We start from the raw sequence: 20399 nt of genomic DNA on the forward strand, positions 1-20399 counted from the left end.
AAAAACACGCTAATCTAAAAATCAACACAACTCAAATCTAGTTATAAAAAATTCTGTACCAATCGGCTCATGCAGAACCCAATTAATATAATTAATAATGGTACAAACTAGTTCAATGGTAGAGCATCTACCTCTGCTGTTGGATTTTCTCATGTCAAGCTTGGCCATATCATTTTTTAGTGTTCTTATAACAAAAAAGTATATTCTATAAATTGATTTAATCACCATCAAGTTCATAAGTCTTCTTAAAATTCCCCGTTTCCTCCCACTTCCTCATTCCACTAATTTATTTTTCATAAAGGGAATATTACGACAAAAATGCATTCGTATAAATTAGTCTAACAGAATAATTCTCTGACAATAAATTTAATAAATTCATATAGTCTTAGTGGTAAAGAGTTCTCTAGTATATGAGGTTCTTGGTTTATTTCCTCGTCAAAACCATTTTACTAAACTCAACATAAACAAGTGTCAAACATTATTATCTAAATAAAGATTCCTCTCACTTTCTAAGGGCTAGTACCACAGTAAAAAAGTCTTGTTCTCTGTTAGCTGGGAAATCCTAGGTCACACAAATTATTTAAACATTTTCTAAGTATTTAGTGTATTGCTGCTACAATCCATATCTCCACTGCTTGAGATATCTTGGTTCGATTTCCAATCAAGTAAATTTGTAGTGAGCAAACACCTTGCTCATGAGTTTTCCTCTCACTTTCTTCATTCCAACATTTTACTTATCATAAGGGGATTGTTATGATATGATTGTTATAAGTTAACCTAAGTGATATAACCATACGGCACAATATTTACAAATCATGAAATGATTTCATCATACATCATGGACATTACATGATGCATATACATTTTTAATCGTAGGAGTTAATATTCATTCATAATAACAATTTTATAAACCCATCTTCCCGTCAAAACAAGTTTGGACAACTCAGTCCCCCGCCCTTCTACCTTTGCGTTCAATATGGGATCCGGCGCGGGTCTCTTTACAGCAGTCTTAACCATTAAAAGAAAGAATGTTTCGTTTCAATACAATCTTTACAAAAACTCGAGGAAAACAAATTCATGTAACAACCTAACTGTTACGTAAAAGGGGGACAATACATAAAGCTTTTCCAAGTTCAATGTCAACTTTGGGTTTTATTTTCTTTTTTTCTGTAAGGGAGAAAAATTTTCTTGAAGGACATTCACATTCCTAGAATGCAATCTTCACAAAGCTCTCTAAAAAAGTAGACAATAATCCCTAACAGTTTCTTTTTTATCAGTAACTAAATTGCACAATTGTGTTCCAAAAATCTTTTTGAGGGGGACTCTGGTATCTATGTGAAGGCCACTCTGTAATTAAATCTGATGGTTGTATCTAACGGTCAATCCTAATTTTTTTCACAGCTCCTTTCGGGTGAAGGACAGTGTCACGTTATAAATACCAACACAGAATCACAGGTGTATCCTCCAACAAAAATGGTTAAATCTTCAAAGAATTCATCAAAGAATTCATATATAGCCATTAATAAAGCGTTATTTTCAACTTAGCCTTGCATCAACTCTCAAAAACCTTGAGCAAATTGTAATTTCTGAGAATTTAGGTGTCAAGGATTTTTCCAACATCGTTTCACATATTGGCAATAATAAATGATCAAACAACGTATCAAAAACAACAATAAAGTTTTATTTTTCAAGATAACCTTCAGTCAAATTGTATTTTCTACGAATTTTAACTTTCACAGCCATAAATTGTCATTGAACACATATTTTCACTCAATAAATAACATAAAAAACACTCATAAATAGCAAACATCCCTCTAAAAGCTTTTATCTTCAAGTTATTCATTGTCTCGACTCGGAAATACCTCGTCTCGAACCCTAATTTGCATACGCAATCTACGAAAATCCACTACTAGACGATTGTATTTGAATTTCCTCTTTTGTCAGTGGGATAATATTTTTACAATAACCCACGGTAAGATATTCCTGAAATTGAGGCCGCAGGAATATTTCACCACCAATGTTGGTCTTTTTTGAGGGCGGAAGGCTAACGTTCGATATTCTGTTCACCTAATCATTCTTGTACCATAGCGCAAGGCAAGATATTCCTGAATTGAGGGCGCAGGAATATTTCGCCGCTTTTTTAGTCTACTTCGAGGGAGGGTAGGCTAACACTCAATTAATGCTCAAATAACAAAGACAGAATATAAGCAAATTTCAATATTCTAGGACCTACCTGAAGCATCACATTCCATCTATTACATAGATCAAAATACGTTACATCACTAACACGATTTACGCACAAGACTTTTTGAACGAAACTTGCAGACACCACATTAGAATACGTAAAAATCATAACTAACAATATTCACGCACACAATTCTGACCGATCTGTCATACACAACAACACAGGACACTTTCGATTTTCCGAAACCTAAACTTTTTCCGCTGCGATTCTTATCAAGACATTCCATCTCATAACGGTTGGTGTGCCATCGTTTCTTTTCTGGGTCATTAACCATAAATAAACAAACACACTTGCTATGCATTCTCTTTCTATTACCTAATGTTTGCAGAAAAAAAGGTTTTTACCAACATAAATTCACTTTTTTTGGCTATTGTTTGCTTTACCATACTTTGCAGTCCGAAATATTTTTATTTTCAATACATATACATATCTCAGACTAATTCCAGTCCGACGACAAAAAGAGAAGAAAAATACATTTTTTTTCAACACATAAATCTAAAACTAATGCAATCCTTTTCTTTTTCAAAATGCACCTGCTTCGAGATCCCACAGATGTCACTTCCAGATGCCAGTTCATTCTCCAGCCTACCAGAAGCGGCACCATCTTCCTGCGGATGGCCATTTCCAGCATCTCCACGACTGAGTTCGAGATGTTCCTGAGCCAGCCTTCACCTGCACGATGCTATCTCCAGTTTCCGTCTCGTCACGATGCAGCGAGAACCTGTTCCTGTTCCCGGCTGCATGACACCTCCAAGAGTTTATTTTTCAGTTCCAGATGTTCCAGAGGCAATGGTTCCAGCAGCTTCCAGCATTCCCGACCCCTTTTTTCGGAGTCAGCCACAAGGTGGACTGAGACAGTATGGATTCCTGCCATGAACCAGCTCATCCTAAAGCAGAAGCTACAGATGGTTCCAGCAGCGGCCTGACACCCCGACCACATGTTTTTTTTGGGTGACCTTCATCAGGTGTGGACAGACGCTGATCCACTGCTGCACCACGGACCACATCTTCCCGTCAGTGCTTCGCCAAGATTCGACGCACCAAATCTCAGCGCATAAAGTTTTTTTTTAATTATTGATGCGGACATTTTCAGTAGCCGCTCATTAATTCCCAGAGGGGGATTATCATATAATAAGTGAATTATCAATAGTGCATAAAGTTTTTTTTATTAACTTAGAACAAAATGAACAATTAAAATTATATTTTTCAGTGCGAATAGTCAAAGCATCCAAAAATAAGAATAACCTGAGGCCAAGGTTGTGTGAACTGGAAAATAAACTTTCCCATAACAAGCTATAGCGTAACACCTAGCTGACCTCGATAGGTGCATCGGTGATCTCACAATTGTTTGCAGGAAAAGTTAAAAACAAAATATCTGGTGATGTTCTGGTGGACAAATACACGGATTTTCCTAAACTGAACAGAGAAACAAAAATAACTTTTATATTTGTATACATAACAATAATATTTATCAGAAAACTATTATTTGACTGGTCTAAGATTCAAAAATATAGTGACAACTAGTTGTAACAAACAAGAACATTTACGAGTATAAAAAGACAGATTTTATAAACCAAGCATACATTCTTTTGGAATCATTCATTCGGAATCCACCATTTCGGATTCACTTCGTTCCGTTCAGAGCTTCGACATGAAGTCTCTGAGTAGCTGTCGTCAGGACATTAAGTATAAACTCAGAAAGAAAGTATAACTAAAGTATGGCATAATATGACAAGTCAAAATTATTTATTAGCAATTTACATGTTTTTGTAGTTATTGTATGCTTCTTTCTTTTCGTGTTTTATTTGTGTATTTGACTTATGTGTAATTGTTTATTTTATTCTGAATATTAATTAATTACATTATGCATTCTTCTTATATATTTTATTCAATCTCTTTTATTTTACTATCTGTCACATCTGAATGAAATGTCATGGATCATTTGGGTAATGGTCTCCATGTGACAGGCAATACACTATAACTCTAATCCCACTATACTACCCGTTCCATTATTGTGCTATACTTTACCCTTTACAAGAATCAATTTTATATTTATTTTTTTTATATATGTTTCTTTCTTTCTTTCTTTCTTCTTATTGCTTGGTCTTATTTTCTTCGGGAAATCCTTCTGAATTCTCTCTTGTATCATTCTCCCTTACAAGTTCCCTTGGTAAAGTTACCAGACGTCCTCTTTTTTTTACCTGGTCATCTTCTCTTTTCCAGGGCCAAAAAATGATCCGGTGGATTTTTAAGGAAATGTCCTCTTTCCCCCCCCCCCTTCTACTTCAAGATTCGTAATAACATATTACGTCACCTTACAACATCTTACCAATTTCCGTAATCGGTGTCGGTGTTGTAATAGTTTAGTTGTATACAATGGCATACACAAAAGTTAGTCAAGGGATGTGGTCAGGCGGTCAATTTCATATAATTACAGGTGTTTGTATAGTAGGGCTATAATAAAATTTAATTTTGCATATCTTGCTCAAAGGGGAGTTAATCGAGATTTGTTTAGTAATGTAAATTTTACCTTTTAGTAAAATCTGAAAATGCCCTCTATCTTATAGTCTGTCATTTAGTAACCCTATTTCCAGGCCACATGAGTTTGTGATAAAGAACATTATGCGTATGGGGTCTTCTAATGGTTCTGGCTAGTGAGTGGCGTAGCTTGCACACCACAGATCCTGGAGAGGGGCTAAGGCAAGGGGATCCGAAAACGTTTGGTGGTTACTATTAATGAAAAAGAAGTAGATTATAGTTTTTGCTGGGAACCCAATTAGAAAAAATTACACTAGTAGCTGCCCTTACCTCTCACCCCCTAAACATTCGACTTAATAAATGATTAGTTTGATTTCTTGAGTCTGAAGAGAATATGCATTAAACATTAAACAATAATGATTAGACACTTATTTGATTTCCTTTGTACCTAGGTAGTGACAGAGCGAGTTCGTATGTTGGCAACATTGAGCTCGTGTCTCGTGGCCTCGCTCCTGCTTCGGAACGAACGATTCCGTCAGTGTCAGGAAGAAAAAGGAAGGAGGGGCGCAATTGCAGTGCACGACGGATACTACCTAAGATTGGGAGAGACGCGAAGAGAAACAAACGCTGACGGTGCAAGCAAGCTACAGAAGTGCAATTGGAAACTTGTTGATTTGTGAGGGAAATCTGTGGTATAAAGAAGACATACACACTAAAAATAAGGTTAGTTCATTATATTATTTCTATGATTTTTTTTTCTTGACTGTGATAGAAGTTATTAAGTTGTTCCTTATTTCTGCGTTACCGGTATAAACATTGTTTAATGAGGTTTACAGCTGTTGCTTGATCATTGAACATATTGTGGAATGTTCGTAACACGTAGGTGGGAATAATAAAAGTGGTGCATTCGAGACAAGGATGATGGAACATCACAAATGCAATGTAGGCGTGCACATACATGTAAAGGAAGTATTTCAGAGCGTTTACGTTTGAGTTTCCTAACTTAGTAATACTCTAGTGTGACTACAAGGAAACCTCGGTTCAATTCCCGCAAATATTAAGGACTGATGAATATGTAGTAGTATCTGATAGATGAAGGGGCTCGAGCTATTGCGTAATGCTTCACGGGGATTTCCCGAATTGCTCCGCCATAATGATATAATAGCGTATTATAATACCATTGTGAAGATCTTCGTCTGGTTACATATTTGAATTTTATTGAATAAGTAAAAAAAGAAGATTCGAAATTTAGAAAATAAGAAACTTGCTATCTTCAAAAAGTTGGTTAAATAATTAATAGGATGGGTTACCTGAAATTTTCAGTGACAATTTTTTTTTGTTTGTTTGTTTGAGGGGATGATGCAATGCAGAAAATAGCAGATGAAACAGGTTATTAGTTTGTAAGAGAGCAGTTCGAGAAATGACTCTCAGAAAATAAATTAGTTTCGTGTACTTCTGTATTATATACTACTATATGTCAAGTCAAATGTATTGAAGTAAGGCGAAGGGCCCGGCCCACCCGGAGAATGGTGTTCAAAGACCTTGATGAATATCGAGTTAAGTCTGTCTGGAGTGCTCTTTTAGGGATGAACTTTTAGCTGGAGACTTGGATGGCTAAATCCCCGCTCCCACGAAATGTAAAGTTGTGTATGCATATTTATAGCCAAGTGTTATTTCGCTTTCTTTATTTTCTACAGTCTGAAAATCTTTGCAATGAATCGTACGTATGGGTCATTACATGTCAAATCACCTAATTTTAAAACCTGACCGTGCTTCAATGTCTCAGATTCTATTCAAAATTTTGTCAGACATAAATACCTGTGAAATTATGCTAGATTATTTTTTTTTTTCAGATTTTTTAAATGAGAAATGGACCGGGGAGAAATTTTTGAAATGTGAATTTGGCGCCAATTTCACTTTCCGGCATTCAGCATCAGGGAATTAAAGCTACCATAACTTCCTTATTTTTCAAGCTATTGGGCTCATCCAGGTGTCAAATGAAAGCTAAATATTTGCTCTTTCAAAAGATTCCAGGAAACCTTGCAAAAAGTCACACTGTCAAGCATTAAGGGAAATACAAATCACATTTTAGGGTTATTTATTTATTTATTTTTACAAATTGTCATTGCTCAAGTTATAACTATGAAACTTTCGAGACCTTTTTTTTTTTATATATATACATTCATTTTAGCACGTACATGATATTGTTAAAAAGTAAAAAGAGTGTTTTTTTTTATTTTTGGAAGTATTTTTTTCGTATTTTACATGTACGGAAATATCCAGTTTTAGGTTTTGTTACAAATTGTGGTTAGATGCTAGGATAAATGTATAAAAAAGTTTTAAAAGTTTAATAGTTGTAACTTTTGGATAATGATACAATTTGTAAAATAAAAAAAAAAAAAATATCCTAAAAGGTGATTCGTATGCCCCTTAATGTTTGACAGTGTAACATTTTGCAAGATTTCCTAGAATGTTCTGAAAGAGAAAATATTTAGCTTTCATTTGACACCTGGATGAGCCCAACAACTTGAAAACTAAGGAAGTTATGGTAACTTATAATTCCATGATGCTGAATGCCGGAAAGTGAAATTGGCGCCAAATTCACATTTTTCAAAAATATTTCCCGGTCCAATTTCTCATGAGAGATAATTTACCATAATTTCATTGGTACTTATGTATGAAAAAAATTTTGAATAGTATCTGAGACCTTGAAACACATTGCCTTATGTAATTTGACATGGAATCAGTGGTGCTATTCAGCCGGTTCGCTAGAACCGGTTGTTAAAATATTTAGAGTTCGCAGTACCGTTTGTTATACCCAAACATAAAGTAAATTTTACACTGTTATACCCAGGGACAGTACATTTTAGTTTAAGCATCTTTGATTCTAGAAATTCTTATAGCTACAGGGTTTAAAATATTGGGCCCTATACAGAGTCGTTTTGACGTGTGATTAGTCGTACTAAAGACCTGACTACTGCAGGAAACATATGTTATAGGCTAGTCGAATTCTTTCGTATGGCATTAATCACGCGTCAGAACGACTACGTAAGGCCCATTATCTCTCAGAACAAGATATGCGCGTAAAAAAGCTCAGGTATCGAGAATGAGAACTGAATCACATGAGTGTAGTTTATATATGAAACTCACATATCATCAATAATAAATTGTCGATCCATTGCTGGATTAAGATCTTCCCAACACTTTTTGAGAAACCTCTATCGTTGATGATTCGTTTCCAAGATATTTGCAGTGCTACCTAATTTCGTCCCACTATCTTGTATTAGGATGCTATGTAGGTCTACTTGTGACGTGTGGTATCCAATAAAATTTTGATTTTGTTTACCATGTTTCCTAAGAGAGTTATATCTATCCATCTCCTCTACTTCTTAGTGGCGGATCCAGGATATGATGAAGGGAGGGGCTAAACCATACTTTGCCGCTTTATCCAGTGTAAAGCAGGATTGAAGCAAATTTTATCCAGTGTATACCTGAGCGTCTAAGGGGAGAGGGGGCTATAGCCCTCTCCTTGGATCCGCGCCTAAATATATTTAAAATTTTTTTTTTTAGCAAAATTCAACAATTTAGATTTCAAATTTTCATGCTCAACTAACCTTTTCTCAGCTGTTCCCTGCAAAGCACCTTCTGGAATACCCTCATTTAGTAAATCAGTAAATCGGCGAGAATCAAGACAAAAAGTATCAAGGATTAATTTTTTTGTTTGTAAATCTATAATTTAATCTACCTTGGATTTCGTAGAGCACAGGTCGAAATATACCAACACGGTAATTGTGTGCCTACCATAGTTTCGTCAAATAATACTTTATTTTTCGAACTCGTTTCTTCGGAGATGTGCACTCTACCTCATTAGTTTAATTTTTCGAATACTTCATTCACATACTCAGTATGTGATCCATTCTTTCCATGATCAACAATTTCTTCAAGCACCAATTTAACTCCTTATTGATGCCCTCTATCATGTGGAATGCAGCTAGCATATCCACTCCCTTTGTCTGAAGGTACTTAGAAACTGCAGAAATTATATCAAACAAGTGAACAAAGAAAATAAAGTACCATAGACTCTAATTTCAATCAATATGAGAACAATCCTGAGGCCACTGCCACTACTTGTCAGGCCCATATCCAGGTGGATCAAGGGGGGCCGCCACCTAAAACTTTTGTTGCTCCCCCCCTAAAATTTTCAGGATAAGCTTGCAAATGAATTATAATATGGTGATGAACTATAATATGATTGGATCAGGCCCCCCTAACTTCAGCTGCCCTCTCCCCTACATTTTTGGTCTGGCTACCGGCCTGCTACTTGTGTATCAAATTGTCCAGAACTTAAAATTTTCCACAATGAGCGGTTCTTTTTATCTTCTCGAGATTGTAGATGGGAGTAAAAACAATCGGTGTTGCAACTTGAAAAGAAAAAGTGATTTTATGATAAAATTTATTTTCTAGGGATTTGAAAGGGTGACATTATGCTTTATTGCTAATCGCTGTTAAAAAAAAAAAAAAAAAAAAAAGTTAATACCACATAGCTCATCATTAATCGAGTTCCAAGTTACGACAATGATTAATTGTAATCTTTCCGTGACCAGTTTGCTTTGGGGCTCCTTCATATTATAGACCCATATAACCTGCGTAATCCATACATTTCCCTAGGAGGAATTATTCCACATAACACACGCATAAATACAATTCAAATTATATTCTTTTAAATGTTACTATTAATAGTATAACTAAGATCACGTGCCCCCAACCCCCCGCAGTATTTGCAAATGGCCCCCTGTCAATATTCGTGCACTATTGTTAGGTATATCGAATTAGAAACTCCTTCCTCTTTATCGACTCGGAACTTTTTTTTTTTTTTAATTGCATTAGCAATGGAGACATACTACCAGAGTTTTGAAAACAAGTAAAAAAAAAAAAAGTCATAAGTTAAAAAATAAAGATTTGCAAGAAAGTAGTGGTGCGTTTCCGTTAAGGTTCACTATTTCCCGTGTGCTTTACATACACGATAAAAAGAAATTGTCCCAATCTAATGTCCTGTTAATTTTCACAGCTTTGTATTGTTTTTGTTTCTCTTGGATAAGAACATGGAGAATATTCCATGAAAATCCTCCTACCATGAAGTAAGGAAATAGTGTTAGACATGGAGTTGGAAACGCGAGTTGTGGCGTTGGAAAGAACTGTGTCCCCTGAGAACAGGGGTGATGTGAGAAATTGGACCCGTGGCTCGAAACCCAAGAATTCGGACCCACATGTTTGGGCTCATGTCCCTTCTGTCCGATATCAAATATATTGCTCTGTCCTTGATTGATATGCAGCATCATAGTTGCCTTGCAATGTTCGGTTGAATAACTCAGGCAGGATAAGGAAACTTACATTTGTGAGCAAAGAGTGTAGAGAATATGGCACGAACATCCTTCCACATTTCTTGGGCATCGGGCCCCGAGCAAGATTTACGACATCATCGATGTGCTCAAGGGAAACCTACTCTTTCCAATACAACCACCCGCGTCCAAAAGTACTATGTTTCATTGGTGAATAGAAGGAGCTCGACCCTCTACTTTCGGGGCCCGATATCTGGGGACATCAGGGCCCGGGTTCGATTTGTGACATTACCGCTGTTAAAGGTTCCACGACCTTAACATTGCTACCTTCCAAGTCAAAGAACTACGTATTTCATTGGTGAATAGAAGTGACCCAAGCTCGAAACTTCGGGGCCCGTTTTCTGACATCACCGCTATGTTCAGGGGACCATTATTTATCACCAATACTCGCGTCCAACAACTCCATGTCGAACATGGTTCCTCACCGTAGGAGAGTATGCTCTTTATATTTTATCGACTGCACATTACATTACTGAACACAAGTTATGGACGAGATTACATGCTAGAGTTAATAACTTACATGTATTTTTGAAAAACTTTTTTTTTAATTATCTTATTGATTTCACAACATACAAGGCTACGAGTTTGGCAGGGGCCCCCTTCGTTAGCACTGCGGGCTTGTTAGTTTCGTCGTTGGTTATGTGAACGAAAACGGAGCTTTGAATTGGTTATAACTAATTGAGCAATAACTTAAGTGATTTTGCAGAGAACAGGGCCCGCCCGGAAATTTCCAGGTATCCGGGCGACCCAGTCCGCCTCTGGTTAGGGTAACCAAACGGCCCGCTTTTAAGGAGTTTGACCCTTTATTCAACTGGCTATTTCCAGAGCCCTGGCACTGCTAGCTGCTTTAAACCTCGCGTCCGTTTCTAACGTTACATTAATTTGAAATATTATATTGTTACAGAAACGTAATACGTTACACAGTACAGTTAACTTTCTTTGATGGTTCGTATTATCTATCATCACAATCCGAATCATCAGGAATATGACCCAATGCTGCGTTCGCAAATCATTCTCTTATCGCTTCTGTTATGCACACAAGTTTTTTTAATGTACGTAGTGTGTCAAGTTGTATAAGTAAGATCATAGAAATGGTTTAAAAATTTAAAATCTACACTTTTAATACCAGTTTATTTCGTCTTTACCATTCATTATTTGTTCACTGGTCCTTGTTAGGGACCCTGGTCCATTGCTAGTTAGCCAGCCTGGGCAGTCGATCCTAGTTGTCCGGTGTTGCGAAAGAATGCAAACAAGGCATACAACAATGGCGTAACTAAAGGCTTGGGCGCCCTCCCGCAGACAGCGTGGAGCGGGGCCCCTCCTCTGTCCCATTTCACGATTTGGGGGCCCCCTGATGGCTTGAGGCCTCCCCGCAATGCGGGGTCTGCGGGGCCCTTATTTAACTCCACTGGCGTAAAATGTACCTGAAAATAAATAAATAAATAAAAGCTTACACTTTCTGGTTCATAGGTACGGAGTATATTTTTACTTATTCTTAAATCTCATAGTTGAGTCTTAGTTTGGAAATATTTAAGAAAATTGTAAGTTTCATATTTTCCGAACACATGAGTCCTTGCAAATTTCAGAATTCGATATTCGACAACCTGAAGTTGTCGATTAACAACTGAAGTTTACACGCAAACTCGCTACGTGGATTGTCATATTATGCAAGTGTTTTCTCTCTCTCTCTCTTTTTTTTTTCCTTCTAAATCTGGTCATCCGATTTAATAGACTAGTGTTCCCCACACCGTAGGGTACCCTGCATAGCACCAGGTCGCCGGGAAGCCCACCATGTGGGCAGATGCAGATGTTGCTGCACAGACCGATCAACAGTTTATGGTAGCTTTCTGCTGGTATAATAAACACCAGTGGGTGGGGAAAAGTTGGTTTATAAGGAAAATATGCACATTATACATATTAATTATACAACTTATAATACATGTTGCATTGCCTTTATTTATTGCCTATGCACAAAATTTTCTTATGGCGGCAGTCGGTGTTAAATTACTTTGCATGAGTTGATGCTGAGACCTGAATTCGTTTGAATCTTATATATTTGAACTCTCTAGGTTGAAATTTGTAAAAGAAATTGTAAATTTTCGTCGGCAAAACTTGTCCTTTTGCACTAAGCTTAAACGTCCTCTCATACACCACTATAGTTTCCGGCGGGAATGATAACTGATAAGTATCGGGGCTTCCAAACGGTCAGGTAGTCAACTTAGTTTTAAATAATTTATGCAACATTTCATAGTTTATTTTATATATATATATATATATATATATATATATATATATATATATAATACGGGATTTTTTGGGTAAAAATATACCTTTTTTCAACCCTTTGCCCCTCTGGATCCCCCTTCCTGTTTTAACGCAGAAATCTGAAAAAAAAATCTGGTAAATACTACTCGGTGACTGAATGTGCAAAATTTCAAACTTCTACGTGCAAAAATAAGCCCGCCAAAAAAATCATGAACATAGGCTTCATAAGAGAAAAAATATATTTTAAAATTGACGTCATCACCTCCTATGTCTGGACGCAGGAAGGTGTGAAACCATACGTAATGTCTTCTACAATGCCTCTGGACATGGTTTATGGGACATGGGACATGGAACATGGAAGAAAGAAAAAAAAAAGTCGAAAAAGCTCAAATAGAAGAGTTATAACGCAATGTACCATGAAACACCCGTATGGTACAAATTGTACCATAGGATCTCCAAAGGGTTAAGCATTCACTCATATCCTTACAGGACACTTGTGGTCTCAGCTGTCGGATAATTAAAACAATTTTCAGTTTACAACATACGCTGTAATGGAATCAGTATTTCAGGAGGTGGCCAAGGAAAATTTCCCCATCCTTGGAGTTAGAAAATGGAATTTCCCCTGGGCATATTTCAGATAATGACCAACATAAGCTACCAGTATTTTTGCAGTACTACTTTTACGCTTTTTATATTGTCCCCCAGCGGAAATTAGAAATCACTGCTCTCTATCATATGGGATATTATATAAGCTAACATGTGATTTTATTTTTGTCACTCGAAGATACATTTTTGCATTTTTTTTTGTAAGGTTGTTTTTTTTTACTTCTCAGTTTTTGCATCTTTAAGTTTAATCTGCATCTGATCTAGATCACCATTGATCTCATATTCTACAATCCCCCTTCCTTTATGCATTTCCACATTTACTATTTATGTTAGTTCATTCATTCTAACTTAGGATGCGGCCGTTCGTCCAAATCAGGCATATAGTTTTGAAACACATGTCACATCAACTCACACGTGCCAGAGCAGACTTAATGGTGGTATTGCTAACTACTAAAGCCGACCGGAAGTCTAATCTTTAAAGTGAAAAGATCCGGATTACATACAAGAAAATATTCGAACGTTTTTCTTAATCTTTTCTTGACCGTGAAAATTACATTGAAGACAGGGCCGTATTTACGCATGGGCAAACATGGGCACTGGCCCAGAGCGGCAAGCTTTGGAGAGCAACAAACTTTCCAATTTATTTCATACTAGCATCAATGACCCGTTTCGCTGGGTTAAATTAAGAAAACATAGTAATATATTTCGTCAGCCAGTCACTTTTACTAAAGCGCTCTTTGATATTGGTCATTTTCGATTATTTTTATATCCTCTCTCCTCCCCATGTTGTAGGCCACGGCATCGGAAGTGTCATTGTTCATCTCAACTACCCCGAAAAGTATGAATTCGACACTGATGTTGGTAATTTTGACATATATACAATCAGGTGTTCAGAAAATGGCGCCCACGGACCACAGAGCACTATTCTACAAGTATATATATGTATACGAGGGGGAGTCAAATGAAAACCATAATTATTTTTTTTAAATAGGCCTATTATTTATTGGTCACACAGGGTACAGAAGTAAATCACTTTTCAACATAGTCCCCTCCTCGTTCAATGCAAGTCCGCCAGCGCTTCGGAAGAGCCTGAATACCTGCAGCAAAAAAGACTTTCGGGCGACGGCGCAACCACTCGTGCACCGCGTTGCGTACCTCTTTATCGGAGTGAAACTCCCTGCCGCCCATTGCTTCTTTGAACGGACCACTCCTTGCTCGCTCGCTTTGTTTCAGGCTGATGGTAATGCACCCATGTTTCGTCACCAGTAACGATTCGTGACAGGAAGGCATTATCGTCACGTTCAGCACGCCACAAAAGGTCTTCGCACGCATCAACACGTCGCTGTTTCAGTTCAGGCGTCAGTTGTCGGGCACCCATCTTGCAGACACCTTATGAAACTGGAGAAAATCATTCACAATATGATGTGCCAATCCATGACTCATGTGTACACATGCTGCAATTTCGTCTATTGTCACACGGCGGATTTTCAAAACGATGGCTTCAACGGCTGCAGTGGTCTCTGGAGTCACTATGCGCCGAGCCTGGCCGGGGCGTGGAGCATCGGCCACAGACGTAACACCATTTGCAAATTTCCGGCACCATTCATAGATTTGTGGCTGTGACAAACACGCATCTCCATACTGAACCTTCATTCGCCTAAAAATGTCAATCGGTTTCACACCCTCACTTCGCAAAAACCGAATCACAGAACGCTGCTCCTCGCTGGTGCATGTGACTAGTGGGCTGCCATTTTGGAACTGTTGTTGCGCCGGTGTTTGTGCATCTGCCGGCTGCTGCCATCTAGGAGACATCCGGCATACTATCGTAAACAGGCATGCCAACTTACAGCTCACTGGCGCCATATGCGGATTTTTATTTCTACTTTTATGGTTTTCAGTTGACCTACCCTTATATATATATATATATATATATATATATATATATATATATATATATATATATATATATATATATATCTCGGGTGTTGCAAGATAAGTGTTACAACTCTTGGGAGGTGACTCCTGCCACTGAGACAAGAAAAAACAGTTCTCTTGAACTTTCGGCTATCGGACATAGTTTCGAATCTACAAGTTACCGAAAGCGTGGGAAAGCTACTTTCGGACGCCAATAGTTCGGAAACTATACAACGTAAAGAGGGCGGGTAAAAAATTTACTGAAGAAGTCATACCTGCTGTATTGAATTTTGCATGTTTCACAATCCTACCATGCACGCGCAAGGGTTTCCCCAAAGGAACGTAGGGAGACCCAGATAATCTGCCAAATGAAAATTGGTCTAAATGGATATGAATTGATAGGATTTCTACCAGGTAACAATAATTCGTTTGTATTAAGTCGATATCTGGAACAAATACAAAATGGCGGACACCATGCCCGTCTTGTGTAGTTGCATAATCGCCAGGTACGGATCCTGGCCAACAGTGACGTTCTGAGTACTAAGTGTAGCGAATTTGTACTCAAATGCTCTAAAAAGACATCTGGAGTGTCGGTAGAGTACAACAGTTGAAGCAGGGTGATTCATATGTGTGGAAACACGTAACGAAAAATGCCCAGAAATGCACTTATACTCAGTAAACGTGAGTTCAAAGCGTCGGAAATGTAAGGTTTAGCGTCAAGAACATGAAAACTAATTCACCAATAGTATTCCCTCAAACCGACGCAATATGATGTGCACGGTTGCATACCAATAAGGATGCAACAACTGAGGCCAAATTGAAATTGTGCAAGGGGACTCACTAAGAAACTTGGTAAACTAAACCCAGCTGGTGAGAGTTGTCCTTCCGGCTGAACGGGGCTGATGATTCGCGGGAACAAAATTCGTGCTACAGCATGGTGTTTGACTAGAAGATTAACTTGTTTTCTTGGCTGTGGTGCAACACTCCAAATAATCTGACTGTTAACATTGTTTCAGTTGTCTTTCAAGATTGAGTGGAGTTCTCTAGCCTTTCAACACAGAATTAAGGATGAGAGGGGAGGGATTTAATACAGTTTTTAACTGGCTAGTTAGGTTTGCCGGTCAATATGCAATGTTCAAGGACTTGTTGGACGGGGCTCGAGCTGCACTCTTCGCTCCTTCATGGGTGACTATGGTGATATTGATTGCTGTTTGTGACCTATTAGGCAAGGAAATGGTTTTAAACAGAACTTGTTTCACAGTATTCATAATACATACAGTTTATAAAATTGTATGCTTTACGTATATGATAATTGTGTAACTAAACAATTTTTTCGTAACGGCGTTACCTTAGTGAGTGTTTAGAAATCGTGTGTGAAGTGCTGACTTTCATAGTTTTCCTATAACAAAGATCGAACTCCGAACCATATAAATTTTATATCAAACATTGCCGTAAAATGTAGATTCAGCGAGAAATTTGACGATTTTCACATCGTGGCAAAGCAGTGACTAGAGGAATCAACGCATATGGCTGAGTATCGTATTGGCCCGAGAAGGTGCTGCACTTTAGTAAGTCAAGGGAAAAAAGTCCCGAATAAAACTTAAGTCAATTACATTCAGCCAGAGTAAGAAAGTATTTTCCCATTTAAGCGAGGGTTCAAATTGAGAAATAATTTTAAATAGCACAATATGACTTTTAATACAAATTCACAAATTTAAGTCTTGATTTAACTCTTCAGAATCTTTGATGGAAGTTGGATTCTTATTTTTTGGCCAATACAGTGTCTATTGTGTATTGACTGAATTGCGTGGGTGGATTTTGTAATGAAGCAAGGTAGAAAATGTTTTCACAAACCGTAAACTGTGGAGTCAGATGAAAAAAGTTTGTTTCAAATTGGAAGCAATACAAATAGGAACAGCTAGTAACCTCTATTCTCTAAAGTGCCAAATTTTTCAATGAACCGAGTGCAAACCTTTAAATTCTGCAGTTCAAACGTACACACTTTTTCTTTGAGGAAAAAATGTTCCGGGGAGGGGGGCACACTTAGTATTCGGATGAGGTCATTATTTTCACACGGTGCTGTTCTGTTTATTATTGTATGATAGACATTATTTTGGTCTGGGGGGGGGGCACTCACAGGGGGACATTCCGATTTAGTAAATTCAATCACTGAAAATAATTGCCACCTAGATTCAGCACCAAAAGAAACAGAAAAAAGAAGGCTTTTATTAGCAAACCGTACAGGGAATGAGATGAATGAGGGCAAAGTGCGAAGATAGAACGTAGAAAATGTCTAGAAATGCCATGTTAATTGTGAAATGAGTAGATGAATTGAAGTCAAATGTTGGATATAAGGAATGCATGCAGAACTTCACTTAATAGGCATAATGTGAGCAGAGTTTTAACTGCCAATTGTATATAGCTGGCTGTGAGAAGTCACCAGTGTTACAACCGGCACGTTTTGTTGGAGGGGTCATCACTATATCAGAACCCTGAATGGGACAGGTGTCTTTGTTCAAGGTACTACGCCAGCATTCATCTAGTGGAACTGTTTCTCATTTCGTTACACGTTCTCTTCTTGACACATCAGGATTCGATTCTCTCTTGTTACCCCTCGTCCATACAACGTGCTCATGGACTGTACTACAGGGAATTTCAATACAGTGTGCGTCAAGAGCCATATGTTACATGACCCCTTTCCCGTATATTCTTCTTGCTCTAAGTCCAACGTGGCGGCTTTTCAGATGTCTCCGGTGATTCACATTACATCTATTCAGTGCATCTCTACATGCATTCCTCATACCAAACATTTGACCTCAATCCCTCTACTCGTTTCACAATCATTTTCAGCAATCGAATTCACCAAACTGGAATGGTCCCTTGTCAGAGCTCTAGGGGCCAGTGCTTCCCCCCCCCTTCCAGAAACATGTCTGGAAGAAACACTGCGTACGTTCAATTATAATATGAGACTTTCGAATGAAGTGTGTTCAATTACTGTACTGTTTCAATAGTACCCGTATCGGAGTAAAAGTGAAACTGTAACTTTGGCCTGTTTGCTACCGACAGTAGCTATACAATGCTGTGCAGCTGTAAAAGTTTTGATTTCTCCAGGGTCGCACGGCGACAGTCAGTCCTTATTACAGAGGTTGTTCCACGTATGTAACCGAATCGTACTTATCGAATAGTTACGAAAATTCATAGCGGTAGTTCTTGAGGTCTCTCGTGGTTCCGAACCATGGCCCAACAAGTGGTTTCCGTTGCAGAAGACTCCGTTAGAGAACTAAGAGATCTTCTTTCATCCCTTTTTCACTGCTCGCAATTGTCACCCGCCTCTTGCACAAAGTGCTTTAAAACCAGTCCAAATCCAGGATCGAAATCGGCCTGTACATATTTTAGTAGCCTTCCTACCCTGGTAAAATATGAGGAACTCTTGGCGTATGAGATGAGCTTTGTCTTGATGGATACGAACTAGAGATGGCCAATTCAGGAATTTTTACTTTCCGGAATCCGGAAAGTAAAATCGGAAAAAATCCGAAATTTTTCTAAATTCTGTATTTTTTCAGACATCCGGAATTTTTCTAAATTCTGTATTTTTTCAGACATCCGGAATTTTTCTAAATTTGTATTTTTTCCGACATCCGGAATTTTTCTAAATTCTGTATTTTTTCCGACATCCGGAATTTTTCTAAATTCTGTATTTTTCCGACATCCGGAATTTTTCTAAATTTTGTATTTTTTCCGACATCCGGAATTTTTCTAAATTCTGTATTTTTTCCGACATCCGGAATTTTTCTAAATTCTGTATTTTTTCCGACATCCGGAATTTTTCTAAATTTCGGATTTTTTCCGAAATTCGAAAAGCGAAATTTCCGATTTCGGAAAATGTTGGTCATCCCTGATCACATTCTTTATTAACGTAAGTTTTGCTTGAATGAAATCAAGAATGTAATCAGATGCCATGACCCTTGCTCTTACACTGCTTCCTGAGCATTGAAACCACTGCCTTCTACATCCGTCCGCTCCCTCTAGGAATCGAGGAGGCGGTGATTGAAACACTAAACTTGCGTTGTAAAGTACTACAACACTAACCCTCCCAAATCGACTCAGCTTTGACGGTACTTTCTGGAATAGTGAGGAAACTCTCGTGGATAGGTTATACAAAGTACCACTTCCAAAAGCAGCTGTTGTGCGAGATATTACGGCCCAGGCCCAGCGAGAAAATACTTTTATAGCTTAAACACTACACGGACAGACGAGCCTGAACGAAGTCGGGCGAGTTAATTGTGTGTGTGTGTGTGGGGGGGGAGGGAAACAAGAATTGAGTTCGTTCAAACATACGCGGAATATTACTGATAGATCACCAATCGGTGGATCACTAATCATTAATATATATAGCCTGCCGAGGGATAGTTTCGGCGATATAAGATGCCGGAAGCGTGGGAAAATAAACTTCAGAGGGCTGTAATTCTAAAACAACGATACGTAGAGAGTGAGGTTTAGAACATGACACTGGAAGTTATACCTGCTCGATTGAAAAATGTTTCAAACATCTGCAAGATGTGTGTGAGGGATTCCCCAGAGGAAGTAGGGATCAGATATAACTAGGCATGTAATCTCTACGTTCCTTTGGAGAATCCCTCGCACACATCTTGCGGAGGTTTGAAGGATACATTTTTCAATCGAGCAGGTATGACTTCCAGTGTCATGTTCTAAACCACCCTCTTTACGTATCGTTGTTTCAGAATTACAGCCCTCTGTCTTACTGACCAAAGTTCCAGAGGACTTTTTTGCTTGTTTCGGTGTCACGAATCAGCTCCCAAAGTTTGTTCAAATAGTTTCTTACCACCATATTAAGAATGTTTTTACACATTTTATAAAATTTCAACAATAGGTTTGGGAACGAAACTATTTCTTTTACTGATTATTTCAGTAAATCATATACAAGAATTGAACTTTTCTTGTTGACCTCAGGGTTAGGCAAAGCAGAGCCTTGAAAAACATATTGCGATGACATTAAACAGACTTAAAGGAAATGGGGGGGGGGGGGGGTTCCCAACAGTCTCAATGGTTAGAAGCCATGTTTTCCGTTGTCCGGAATCAATTCGAGATTTTTCAGTGTTCACCCAAGGTGATTAAGACAAGTTTGTGTCGAATTGAAAAAGTTTCTAAATTAAAGAAAAAGCAAGCAATGATGTGTTCGAACGACTTCCTTTCATGCACGTAGTAAGTATATTAATTCTAATTGAGACTACGTATGTTGGTGAAAATCTGAATTGGGATAATTTTTCGTCACCATTTTCGTTTCGTGTGTTTGAAATTGTTCCGTATTTTAATACATTCAGCATTTGTAGTACTTATCTAATAAGAAGGAAACCCATTTTAGAAAAGTTGCAATCATTAAAAAAAAAAAAAATCTGGTTTTCAAATAAGTTTTTTCATTATCTTAATACAAATTATCTACGTATGTTATGTTATTGTTCAGCATCATAGTC

At 37.8% G+C, this 20399-nt stretch overlaps 1 protein-coding gene across 1 annotated transcript in view; it reads left to right on the plus strand.

Moving 5' to 3' along the window:
* The first annotated feature begins 5191 nt into the window (after window positions 1-5191).
* Window positions 5192-20399, plus strand: part of LOC145676777 (uncharacterized) — a 141084-nt gene continuing 125876 nt past the window's right edge. Inside the window, exon 1 of the mRNA XM_081747577.1 lies at window positions 5192-5446. The gene's annotated coding sequence lies outside the window, so the exon portion shown is untranslated. The remainder of the gene's footprint in view (window positions 5447-20399) is intronic.

The sequence above is a fragment of the Thermobia domestica genome, chromosome 2, assembly GCF_964235325.1.
Source record: "Thermobia domestica chromosome 2, izTheDome1.hap1.1, whole genome shotgun sequence".
NCBI lineage: Eukaryota > Metazoa > Arthropoda > Insecta > Zygentoma > Lepismatidae > Thermobia > Thermobia domestica.